Source organism: Heterocephalus glaber, unplaced genomic scaffold, assembly GCF_053883595.1.
Source record: "Heterocephalus glaber isolate CG9 unplaced genomic scaffold, H.glaber_assembly_v1.0 deba00001594, whole genome shotgun sequence".
In the NCBI taxonomy this organism is placed as follows: domain Eukaryota; kingdom Metazoa; phylum Chordata; class Mammalia; order Rodentia; family Bathyergidae; genus Heterocephalus; species Heterocephalus glaber.
Window position 1 is genome coordinate 17463037 of NW_028258369.1, and position 13521 is coordinate 17476557.

At 43.8% G+C, this 13521-nt stretch overlaps 1 long non-coding RNA gene across 1 annotated transcript; it reads left to right on the forward strand.

The window, feature by feature from the left end:
* The first annotated feature begins 2610 nt into the window (after window positions 1-2610).
* Window positions 2611-12958, forward strand: LOC147823301 (uncharacterized). Its single transcript, XR_015444161.1, has 3 exons — window positions 2611-2668; window positions 8579-8646; window positions 10093-12958. It is a non-coding gene; the product is annotated as an uncharacterized LOC147823301 (long non-coding RNA).
* Window positions 12959-13521: the final 563 nt, after the last annotated feature.

A 13521-nucleotide genomic window follows, 5' to 3' on the forward strand; every position in this document is an offset into this window, starting at 1 on the left:
GCTAAGAGATCTAGGTTGGTTTTGTGCCTGCAGCTGTCAATTGGGTGTTGAAGTTAACGTGGGGACACTGAGCAAAGGCTATAATTTTAAACATGCTTTTGTGTGGGTAAACTGATGCACTAATGATGAAGAGCAAATGACAGAACCTGGCCACGGTTGCTGTGGATGAATCTAAGGGGTAAGGAAACAGCCGGTCTGTGGTCATCTTCTCTCCAGCGTGATGAAGCCGCCACTGGGGTTGGAGGAAGGTTTCTGTCGGGAGTGATCAGTCTTGCCTGTGGTCTGGACTGCAGTGGAGCGGGATTTCTTGGATCCTTGATGTGAATAAGGAAAAGGGAGGAGCCCAAGGGAGAGCAGAATAGCTGGAAAATGGATCTGGAAATCGCAAGAGGCTTCTTTGTCATTGGTACTCAACCCTCCTAGCAAACTATATTTACCATTAGGATTGCTGCCATCCTTGTTTACAGATTCTAAGAATTTGTAAAATATAGGGAAGAAAAGGTGCAAAAATTAAAACTACCTACCAGCAGGAATCAACTGCAACATTTTTTTTTTTTTGGTGGTACTGAGGATTGAACCCAGGGCCTTCTCACTGAACTGCATCACCAGCCCTTTCAAGTAATTAATTAATTATTTTTTAAAAAAAATTTGAGGAGGGCTGGGGATGTAGCTCAGTGGCACCGTGCCTGCCTGGCAAGCACAAGGTCCTGAGTTCAATCCCTGGTACCAGAAAGATAAATGAATAAATAAAATAAAAATCTGAGGCAAGGTCTGGCTAAATTGCCCAGGCTGGGCTTGAACTTGTGATCCTCCTGACTCAACTTCCCAGAATAGTGGGATTATAGGAGCACACCACCACACCCTGACACTTGCAGGATTTTAGCCTCTTATCTTCTTCATTCCTTCCTTTTCTTCCTTCCACACTTGATCTTAGCCAAAAGGCCAGAAGTGATCCTTTTCTTCCTTCCTTCCCATCCTTTATCTACAAAGCTCTTTTGAACTAGCTATTTATCTAACCATCCCTCTACAGTTATGTATGCGGCTGTAGTTTCTTACATAAAGTGTTCTTGTCATTGCTTTTAGGAGGTTTTGACACTTAATGTTTTGTTTTTGTTTTTGTTTTTTTGGTACGGGGGATGGAATTCAAACTCGGGTCCTTGAGCTTGCGAGGCAGGCGGTGAAACCACTGAGCTAAATCCCTGGGCTGTTGACACTTAATGTTAAATAATGTGGACCTCCATTTTTCTGTATGTAAAAAGGGAGGAGAAGGGTTAATATTAGTGGATAGGTGCTCGCTAAAATCATTCCCAGACCAGCAATCGCACTGGGTTCCAAAGCTTTTGGCGGCCCAAAGTGGACAGGAGCCTCACCTCCATCAGCTAATTAACAGCCAGCAGTGACTTTGGCAGCAGCATATGTTTACATGGAACCCAACACTAATTTGGTGGGGTGTGGGTGAAGGGAAAATCCAAGATCTGATTTCCCGCAAGCAAAGTTGCAATGTCTGCTAACAGAGCTCCCTGCACTTCTTCTAGTCCCTTGGGTGAGTTAAGTTAAGCGAGTAGGAGTGTGTGTGCGGATATGCAGGATAATTTATTACATCAGGCAACTGGCACCGGCTGGTGCTTCTGGAGTCAGGACAGAGAGGAGGGGAGGAACCTGGGCAGGCGCCTTCACAGCACCTTATTCCCTCTGATGGCCACTGCACCCTTCTAGCTAGGTACCCAGCAAAATAAGGCTCGGAGCGATTCACTTGGCTAAAACTTGAACACTGCCTTTTCAGACTTCAGGCCCAATGCACATTTCCCAGCACCCTCTTCTCCCCCTGCTGCGGCAAAAGAAAGGAGGAGCAGCTGGTGCACAGCGACGTCTAGGCGATCCCTCGGCCTAGCCAGATGGGAACCTGGCCACGCACCGAGGGCGGTGCACATGTTGGCTGGGAGCTCTTTGGCCATAACCTGGAGCCTTTCTTTCGGGGTTGTCAGGATTTCTGGAGCTTCCAGGCTTCCCACTAACTTCCCCTGTGACCCTATTCTGTTGAGCCATCACCAACCAGTGTTTCGGGTTGCAGAATCACCTCATCCTCTCTATTCTGCAATTATAGATCTTTTTTCCTCTGCCCAGTCGGTTCAGCTAAGTGGAAAGCCATATGAGTGGGTGCATCGATATTAAGTGTGAATGCCTATTTGTTTCTTTGATTTCACCCCAGGAGGCTGAGGCAGGAGGATCACAAGCTTAAGTCCAGACTAGGCAAGTTAGCAATTTAGAAAGAACCTGACTCATAATAAAAAATATAAATATAAAAATAAAGGCTGGGGATGTACCTCAGCGTGACGGCCCTGGGTTCCACTCCCTGCCGCCCCCCTCCCCCAATCCTTGTGGCAAGAAAATTGAACTAATGCCATTACAAATAGAGTGAGTGAAGTTTTAAGAAAAGAGAAATTCAGGCTGTTAGGGGAAGGTAAGATATTCTAGGGGGCTGAGAAACATCAGAACCCAGTAGGAAGTGGAATGGGCGCCCCAGCTGCAATTGGATGATCTAAAAAGGAAGCTCACAAGGTCGCTATTAAAATAGGGATCTCTGTGGCTGGGGATGTAGCTCAGCGGTTAAGAGTACTTGCCTGCCACGCTGGAGGCCCCACTACTGGAGGGGGAAAAAAGGAAAAGGGTAAGGTTTCTGTATAGGAGAGCACCTGCCTAGGCCGACCCCAAGCAGAACGGGAACCGATAGGCGAGCGCAGGTAGGCGGAGCGGGGCCACAGTGAAGGTAGCCTCTGACCTCCGGCCGCTCCTTATAGCAGCTGCTGGCTCTTGGCTTGTTCCCCGGGGGCGGACTCGGTGAAGATGAGCTGTTCCCTGCCTCCAAGGACACCGGGCAGCGCTGGTGGCTAGCCATACTAGAGGCGGGAGGGAAGGGCAGCCTGGGAATGGCTTCCTGCTCCCTTCTCCATGTACTAAGGCCAAGCAAGAAAGAAAGTAAGCCTCTTCCACCTGCAACCCTCATGCGGGCGTTTCCCTCTGAGCTCTGTTGTCTCTGACCTTAACAAATGCTGGGGACTCCAGTGGTTTTGTGCCTGCCTCCCTCCCTCCCTCCCTTTCCTCTCCCCCATCTCCCCTCCTCTCTCTCCTTTCTTTTTTTGAGTACTGAGGATTGAATCCAGGATCCCCAGGCCTTTTTATTTATTTTGAGACAAGTTCGCGTTAAGTTGCTAAGTTGCCCAGCTGGCCAGGAACTTGGGATACTACTGTCTCAGCCTCTCAGTTTTTTGTTTTTTGTGTTTTTTTTTTTTCTACTGGGGATCGAACTAGAGACCTTGCACTTTCCAGGCAGGTGGCGGAACCACTGAGCTAAATCCCCGGCCCCCCAGTGTTTTGACATTACAGGCATGCTCCACCATGCCTGGCTGTGCCTCTCATTTCAAAATAACTTGGAATTCAGTTTTTTTCTTCTTCCAAATTTGTTATCAGAAGATGGTGTTGAAGTGACTCCCCCAAGGTCACTCAGCAGGCTGGTGGCTTCAACCCCCACATACATAGCACATGCACTGGCCTGACAGAAGGACACCACAAGAATCTCCCTCCTCCCCTCCAGGCCTCATTCCCAGGAGTGAGAGCCATGGTCTGGTGTCCTAAGTACCCCACTCTGTTTCCAGTACCAGGAATCGAACTCAGGACCTTGCACAGGCCAGGCAGGCGTGGCAACACTGAGCTACACCCCCAGCCCCTGTGTCCAGCTGTTGAAATCCAAATCTCAGCACACAGATAGCACTTTGTGCTTTTATGGAGCATTTACCTAATGGAATTTTCCTCCTCGTGTCCCTTTCTGTGACAGCTGCAAGCTGAGAACGAGGCAGGAGAGGCCTCACCACGTTGTGGGAGAAAGAAGGGAAAAACCGGATGTGGGCATGTGCCAAAAATAAACCTCCGTGTTCCAGGCTGGTCTCGCTTCTTCCGGCTAGTTAGCTACCCCTGCGCTTAACCTAATTAATCTCCCTCTTGGGAGTGTGTGTTAAATACCAAGGAATAAACTATTCTGGGAGTTGACGTGTTTAATTAAGTTGAGGTTATTTAAGCTTATTTACCATCTTCACTGATGGACTGGCCCCAGCGCCTTCCGGTCACTCCCAGCTTTAAGAGGGACAATCAGCCAGGGACAGTGCCCATTTCTCGGGAGGCTGAGGCAGGGGATTGTAAATTAGAGGCCAGCCTGGCCAATGGTCTCAGAAAACAAAGTTAGAAAGGGCTGGGGATGTAGCACAGTGGTAGAGTGTTTGCTTAGGTTGTACAGGGCACTGGTTTCAATCCACAGTACCAAAAACAGAGTGATAAATTTCTTTTCAACCCAGGGGCCAGCAAACATTTTTTCTGAAAAGGCCAGGTAATAAATATTTTAGGGATTGTGGGAGATATAGTCTCCATTTAAATTACTCAGTTCTGCCTCTGCAACATGACAGCAGTCATAGATAACGTGCAAGTGAATTGGCATGGCCATGTTCCAATAGAACTTTACTTAAGGACATTGAAATTTGAACTTCATATAATTTTCATTTGTCACAAAATATTACTCTTCTTTCGATTTTTCCAGCCATTTAAAATGTAAAAATTAGCTGGGCGTCGTGGTACATGCCTATGATCTCAGCACTTGGAAGACTGAGGCAGGAGGATCGCCACAAGTTCCAGGCAAGCTGAACTACATAGTGAGATTCTATCTCAAAGAACAAAAATGAAATGTAAAAATTATTCTTAGCTCATGGGCCTTCAAAAAGCAGACCACAAGCCTAATTTGAGCTATAAGCTGGAGTTTTTCCATACCTGTTCTGATCAATGCTTTTCTCCAAGTTCCAGTCTGCCTGCTGTCCAAAATTCATCAGGCTTGTTGCATGTTGTGATCAAAATATACAATGAATGTTTCAATTTAAAAACATTTATTGTTGCAAAATATATATTGTCATTAATCTCCCTCCCATTGTTCTTGCCACTTTCTGAAGCAGCTCCAGAAGGCCTCTTTCGTGAGTGTCTTCAGTTGCTCTGTCCTGGCTGCCTTGATGTCCTGAGTCAATTAAAAACATTTAGCTTTTGGGGTCATTTTGACTTTAGGGGAGAGCCAGAAGTCACATGGTGCCACTTCTGGTGAATAAGGTCGATGAGAACATACCATAATATTTTTATGAGCCTGCCTTTCCACTGAATGGCACTGGGCAGTAGTATTCACCATATTTTTTATTACACCTTGTAAAGACAGGAAGGAGACTTCAAGAACTGCTTCTGAACAGTGGCAAGAATGATGGGATAAGTGTGTTCACAAGTGAGGGGAAGTATTTTGAGGGGGAATTGACGGCAATGTCTCTCAGTGTAACAGATTTTTGTTGTTGTTGTTTTTGGTACCAGGAATTGAACTCAGGACCTTGTGCTTGCCAGGCAGGCTCTGTGCTCTAAGCTAAATCCCCTACACCCATGGTCCTATGAAAAAGGCTCATGACCATCCAGAGACACCACTTCACATACACTAGGGAGGCTTTTCTTAAAATACCAACAGTAACAAGTGTTGGTGAGGATGCAGGGAAATTAGACTCTACATCCACTGCTGGGCAAATGTAAAATGGCCCAACTGCTTTGGAAAGCAATCTTCCAGTTCCTTGAAAGGTGGAATGTAGAATTACCAGATGACCCAACAATTCCACTCCTAGGTATATACTGAAGTGAAATAAAAACATACATTTTGGGGCGGGGGATTTAGCTCAGTGGTTCCGCCGCCTGCCTCACAAGCAGAAGGATCTGAGTTCAATCCCCGGTACCAAAAAAAAAAAAAACATACATCTACACAAAAACCTGTACACAAAGGTTATCAGCAGCATAGAACTTTTGCAAAAGGAAAGAGGAGCAAAAGATGGAGAGAGGAGGGGAGTAGAGGAAAAAGAATTAAGATGTATTTTGTACATGGACCAAGTCCCTATGATGAATTTAATCATTAGGTACTGGAAACATGTACAAATAAAAAAAGTAATAGCCAAAGTATAGAAATACCCCAAATGCCCTTCAACTGATGATGAATGGATAAACAACACGTGGTTTATCCATCCAACAGAATATTTAGGGCAAAAAGAGGAATAAAGTAGTGACACATGCTACAACATGGATCAACCTTGAAAACATTATGCTAAGTGAATGAAGCCAGACATAAAAGACCACGTATTATATGATTCCATTTATATGAAGCATTCAGGATAGGCAAATCTATAAAGCTTGAAAGTAAATTAGTCATTGATTTGGGCTGGAGTGGGATGAGGGGTCCAGAAAAAGCATACAGTGACTATTAATGGATGCAGGATTTCTTTTAACGTTGAAGAAACGTAAAAATAAGATGGTTGTCGAACCCTGTGAATACGCTAAAAAACCACTGAATTGTACACTTTAAGTGGTTAAATTGTGTGGAATATGAATTGCATCTCAAGAAAACTTTTTAAAAAGGCCTGTGCCCAGCCACAGTACTGTAATTTGATGATTAAAGAAAAGGTTATCTTCATTTTGTAGCTACATTATAATCTGTTCCACTCAGTTGACATTAGATCCCACCCTGTAATTTTTTTCTGCCCATGTTTTAGTTTCCCAACTACATTGTAAACTCCCATACATTTGGATATAGATGCCTGTGTTTGTTGGATTAATTCCGAAGAAGATTTGAATAGTCAAAATAAAGTAATCTAAATGGTGGAGATGACCCGTTATTAAGTGTGAGTGCATCAAACACTGCTCACAAGCTACCACAGTGAGTGGTTTGACGTGGTGAAGTGGGAAAGAAAGATCTCTGGTGAGTCGGTGTGTCTGGGGTTTACGAGGGTGCATCTCTTGGGCATTGATAAACTGGGCCAGGGCTATCTTTCTGGCCTACTGCAGAGTGCTTGGAACTTAGCATATTTGGTTATGCCTGTGGAATACTTCCTCCTCCATAAACCCAAAGTATAATAGATCCATTTTTCTTTTTTTGGTTTTGTGAGACAGGGCCTCACTATGTCGTTTAGGCTAGTTTTGAACTCACTATGTCACCCAGGCTGGCGTCCAACTCTCAGCAATCCTCCTGTTTCAGCCTTCTAAGTGCTGGGATTACAGCATGTGCCACCATGTCAAGCAAATCATGTATACCTTTTACATTTATAAATTCATGACTTAATAAATATTGATGAAGAATTTTCTATGTGCACACCATTGGACCCAGGGCCTATATAAGTAAATTCAATAAGCAATAAATGATGGTGCTGGTAAGCTGTTAGCTTTCTTCATATTAAGTGTGTATTCCTCTAAATTTCATTTGTTAACAACGTTTTAAATTCTAAAAGCCTATATTTGGCACATGGTCTGTTGAAAGACATCAATTAATAATAAATGAAAGTGTGTATTTTGAGTTCATATTTGATCTGTATTGGCTAGGTCAGCAAGGAATTAAGTATATGGGAACTAATAAAATCCTATTTGTGCTTAGCGTTTTCTCTGGAGAGTACCCATGAACCATCCACGAATTATATCCAAGCATGTGCTCCCAACACGAGGGTCCCGGTGCCTTAACAGTATTCTAGGGTCCAAAATGACTTCCTGTCTTAGAATACTATTCAGAATAAAGATGCAGCAAAGTATGAAATTGCTATAAATTCTGACTTTAAGGGAGTGCAGTCGAAAGTCATTTCCAGTCGAAAGTCATCCCAGGTATCTCAATTTGGCCTAATTTTTAGCAAGTAAACATGCAAAGTCTAAGGTATAGAAAAAACAAGATTCTTAAAAGCCCAACTTTGTCTAAGTCGCTTTATAGCCTCATTTTCAGGGTTACTTAGCTCCTTGAGGCCTGACCAGGGCCTGGGCAAGCTCCCAAAGCTACAGGTCCCACCTCTGAATGTGGGACCACCGTAGTAGTTAGTAAAAAGTGTCATGTACTTCCTGGGAAAGTCCTCTCTTTGCAGCTCCTGTGGGAACCCATAATGCTGGTGACAAAGGATTCAAGAATTGGAATCCTAGCTCCTCACACTGGCTTTGCTATAGATACTCTGTTTTCTCTTGCTGCTATACCAAATTACCCCACACTCACTGGTTTTTAACACACACCTTTTCCATCTTACAGTTCTGAAAGTCAGAAGTCATCGATGCTTTGTGTTAGGTGAAAATCCAAGTGTCAGCAGGGCTGGTTCCCTCTGGAGGCTGTATGGGAGAATCCACGTCCTTGCCTTTTTCTGTTTCTAGAGGTCACCTGCATTCCTTAGTTTGTGGCACCTGCCTCTCTCTTCAAAGCACAACATCTTTCAACGTCCACCTCCCTCTTATAAGGATGCTTGTGATTACATTGGGCCTACCCGTGTAATCCAGGGTAGCATCCCCATCTCAAGAGCCTTCATTTAGAGACAGGTGTGGTGGCACGTGCCTGTAATCCCAGCACTTGGTAGGCTAAGGCAAGATTGTGAGTTCCAGACCACTCTGGGCTACATAGTAAGAGCTTGTTAAAAAAAAAAAACCAAAAAAAAAAAAATCTTAAACTTAACCACATGTGTCAAGACCCTCTTAATTAAGGGGTTTTTTTTGTTTGTTTTTTTTTTAGTACTGGGGATCGAACTCCGGTCCTTGCACTTGCATATCAGGCGGCGAAACCACTGAGCTAAATCCCCGGTAAGACCCTCTTCTTATGTAAGGTAACATAGTACATTCACAGGCTTCGGGGATTAAGGCATAGATACCTTTGGTGACTGTCATTCTACCATACCGACAAGGGCAAGAGGCGAGCACCGTGATGTGTGAGCGCAACCGTCGTCATCCTCATTGTCCTTAAACACCCACAATAGCCTGAGCATGGCTTTTGTGTCATCCTCACACAGCACTGGACTTAAGTTTGGGGACACTCGTTTCACAGATGATAACTCCAAAGCTCTGGGAGGCTTAGTGACTTGCCAGGAACCCCACAGCTGCTAATCCAGCCCCCTCATTGCAAAGTCCATGACTGTAAATGTTACCAGGGATTCTATTCAGCCCTTCATGGTCACTATAACCATTTCTGCCTGGGGTAAGAAGCACTTTGTCCTCACCTCCTCACCTTCTCCTGTGCAGCCTCGTGATGGAGCTTTGGCACAGCCCTGGGGCCTGTGGCTCAGTCAGTGGCCAACAAGAACTTAGATGGGGAAGGTGTAGCAACTTGCCTGCCTTTCTGGCTCAATGTGGACAATTTGTTCAGTGCCCAGCATGCACTGAGCACACCTGACAGGCCATCCATTTTATCTTAAGACATTCTATGTATCACTGATATCACGTCCATAGCAGCTCCATTATATCCACACCATTCAATCATAGTAGTACAGCTCAGCTGCACTTGAGCACTTAAACAAGTAGCTCCCCATGACTCTCATTTCAAGTATATTCCAAATGCACAAGAAAATAAGGTCTATATATTTCAGATTTAGCCAGTCTTTTCCCTACCCAAAAAATATTCTTTGATTTTTTTTTCCTAGTTCACTAATTGTAAGTCATTATAAGCAAAGGTCCTTCTTGATTGTCAAGAGATAAACCGAGGCATAGAATGATTATTTGGTCCAGAAAGTGAAAAAAAAAAACAATTCAGAAGATCCAGCTACTTTGAGAGACAGATATGCAGGTTGGATAAACTGTGTTTGAATAGATTAGCTTGTCTCACGACTGTGATGAGCCACTTGAATTTGTCTGCCTGGTTTATCTGGATTATGCCTAGAAAGCCTCAGAATCCCCCAGAAGACTTCAGCTCATCACTCTTCTGAATCTGGGTGCTTAAGGTGGTTGGATAAAGCAAGTGTTGTTCTTACAGCTGCAGGAGACTTGAGTGTACAAGGGGTGATAGATAGGAATATTTGAATTTTTAAAAAACTTATTACAGTAAAAGACACATTGCCAAGAACAATGGGATAAGTGTGTTAGACATGAGGGGAAGTATTTTGAAGGGGCTTAATGACAATGTGTCTTTTACTATAATAAAATTTGAAATTTTAATATTCCCTGTATGTTTTGATCACTCTGCTTTGATCAACTATTTATTGAAATTTTTGTCAAATAAAAACACTAAAGTGTGTCTTCATCTACCTCATTTACCAGATCTGGCACTGTGAAACTTCTGGCTCTTCCCCAAAGTAAAAATAAGAGGTCAATGTTTTGAATCAATTCAAGCCATCGAGGCAGCCATGATAGTGCAACTAAGACACAAAAGAGGACTTCCAGACATACTTCAGAAAGTGGCAAGAACGATGGGATAAGTGTGTTCAGAGTGAGAAGGAGGATTGTGAGACAGATCAATGGCAATGTGTCTTTTACTATAATAAGTTTAAAAAATTAAACACTGTATTTTTGATCTTATCGCATATTTCTGTACCCAGGAGGTAGAGAGCAGAAGAGAAACAATAACCAGAATCTAGAAACAAGTCAACCTTTGGGACAATGGATGACTGAAAAGTGGTGCTCCATCCAGTGGAATACAACTCAGTAGACCAGCAGTTACCTAAGGTTGTGCTATGATTTGAATGTTTCCCCCAAAACAGGGCTGGAAACATAATCCCCAAGTCATTGGTGTTGGAAGGCAGAGCCTTTGGTAGGTGTGAGGTCCTGAAGCCCCACGAATGTAAATGGATTAATGTGGGTTATGGAAGCTTCAAGTTCCTTCTCTGCTCTGTCTCTCTCACCCTCTCTTGCCCTCTCACCTGCCACCATTGGAAGCCACAGCAAGAAGACCCTCCCCGGATGCTCGGCCTTGTTCTTGCACATGCCAGCTTCCACAACTGGGAGAAGTACATTTCCTTTCTTTGTAAGTCACCCAGTCCGTGGTATTCTGTTACAGCAGTGCAACATGGACTCAGAGAGGTCAAAGGCATGGAGAAAGGAAGGAATGAACAGCAAAGAGGCCCAAGGAAACTTTTGGAGGAGATGGAAATGTTCTGTATCTTTTTTTTAATTTTAATTTTTATTAGTGCATGTTTGCAGTACACAGTGATTACATTCAGCGTGGGGAGTTGGCCCATGTATATAACACATCTTAATTCTTTTTACATTTCCTTCTAACCCCCCCATTTCTAATCTAGTCCTTTTATTTGTTTTAACGCCTAAAGTTGTGGTCTAGGGTGTGGCTCAGTGGTAAAGAACTGCCTAGCACATGTAAGTCCTTGGGTTAAGTCTCAGACATGATAACCCCAAAGTTTAATGACTTGGCTAGCCTCATAAGTTAATGGATAGAAAAGCAGCTAGAATTTCTAATTCTCTGTTGTTTTTTTCTTAAGGTTTTACATAAATTTTAGAAATGAGATTCGTGTACAAATAATCATTAAACAAATTCCCATAAAGCATGTTTTCTGGCTATGGTAGATTAAAATGCAGTCTCTCTTGAAGAGGGATTTGAACAAACTGATTAGCATACTTCCAGTTTTTTTTAAATACTCCAACACTGGAGATTTTCCTATCTTTATTGTGCTAGTGGTTTCATGGGTGTTAAAGCTCTAGGACTTGTAGTGTTGGGTCTGTGGCTCAGTGATAGAGGGCTGGCCATCGTGAGACCAAGAGTTTCATCCTCAGCACTGAAGGAAAACCAGGAGCTCCAGTCTATGCCTTGTGCACTTCTGATGGGTGTCATTTATTGTGCAGAAATTATACCGCCATGAAGACGATTTACAAAAAGACGCAGAGGGAGGCTACTGGAGGTCCCATGGCCTAGCGGAGAAGCTTTTCTTCCGCGGAGAAAGGGAAGGGGAAGACCGACACACAGACGGTCACAGGCCCATTGAGGGGAAGGAGGGCAAGGCAGAGTGAACAGCAAGCTCACCCTTGGTCTGAATGCTTTTTGGAGATCCACTTGTTTACTGTCTCCGGTGACACAGCCAAGAGACTCCTTGTCATGTACACATCCAGCTTGAATCCCAGGAGGCCAAGCACCTTCTGAATACTGGAGACACACTGTCCCTGTGAAGACACCACATGTGCTAGCTCCCGAAGCAGAATGTGTTCAAGGTCTAGCCTTCTCTGGTACCTCTCCATTCAGTTGCCTCAGCCCAGTTGGTATTCCTGTCACACGGAGCCCCTGGGTCGCTTGGCATTCAGTGGCTGATGTGTTTCCTTTGATTTATTCTGTGTCCCCTTAATCACCAGCAGGCCCAGAAGCAATGAGCAGGTGGGAGGAGAGCTGAACGACAGCGATCCGCAAACACCTCTGTGATCATCACCTCTTTTATGAAACCACTCACCAGACTTTGTCAGACGATATTTTGCAATAACGAAGGCACAGCCATAGCAACCAGACTACAAAGAGAAGCACAGGCCTCTGGAAATGGCTCTGTGTCTCTGAAGAGATGTCAGCATTTCTCAGCTTCTCATTATCTCTGTGCTTGTTTCCTTTCAGTAGCCACTGGAGATACACTGTGTTTTCTTTACATGCCCCAAAACAAGGGAACTTTTGATTTCCCACAGCTGGGTGAATGGGCCCAAGACTGAAATTCTTCAGCTAATCGAAATACTAAATTGAAATCATTCTTTTCAGTCATTAGAAATATCTTCCTTGGGGCCGGGGACTTAGCTCAGTGGTTCCACCACCTGCCTGGCAAGTGCAAGGTGCCGAGTTCTATCCCCGGTACCCCCAAAAATAAATAAATAAAATTAAAAAATACCTTCCTTAGGACATGTTCACTTAGCTGCTACCTAATATCTGCTGCTTTTCATATTAACAGTAATCTTTGTATCCTTCTGAAAAGACAGGAAGTTGTGATTAAATAGAGGAGCCTAAAAACCTTACACTGGACACTGGGCTAGTTAAGTGAAAGTCCTTCGCCAGAGGTGAAGCTCTGGTATAAATAGAGAGCTGGTCAGGGTCCCCACATTAAGTTCCAGTCCCTCCAACTTCCCCACTGTAGCCACTTGGGCTTTTACAAAAGAATAGTGATGTGAAAGCCCTAAAAAGGACAAAAATATGACTGTGCCCATTAAAGGTAAGCATGACACTGCGATGTCATATGGAGCTCCGCCCCTTAGTAACATAGGTGCCTATTGTCTCTTGTGAGCCACAGAAACATGTGCGTGCTCCATGAAGAAATTGAAAGCAGGTACTCACATGCTTGAACCCGAATGTGTATAGTAGCACTATTCACAAAAGGTAGAAAAAAACCTAAATGTCCATCAGCAGAAGCACAGGTAAACAAAATGTTGACTATCCAGACAGTGGAGGCTATTTGGTCATAAAAAGTAATGCAGTAGCAATAAATGATGGAGACAATCAATATGCTAATCACCCTGATTTGATCATTACACATTATATGCTATATCAAAATGCCACACTGTGTAGCCCATAAATATGAACAATTTTTTATGATACTGAGGATTGAACCCAGAGCCTTCAGACTGAACTATAGCCCTAGCCTTTTTTTTATTTTTTAATTTGAGACAGGATCTCAATAAATTGCCCAGATGGCACTCAAACTTGTGATCTTTCTGCCTCAGCCTCCCAAGTGCTGGGATTAAAGGCCACCAAACCCAGCTAAAATGTATAATTTT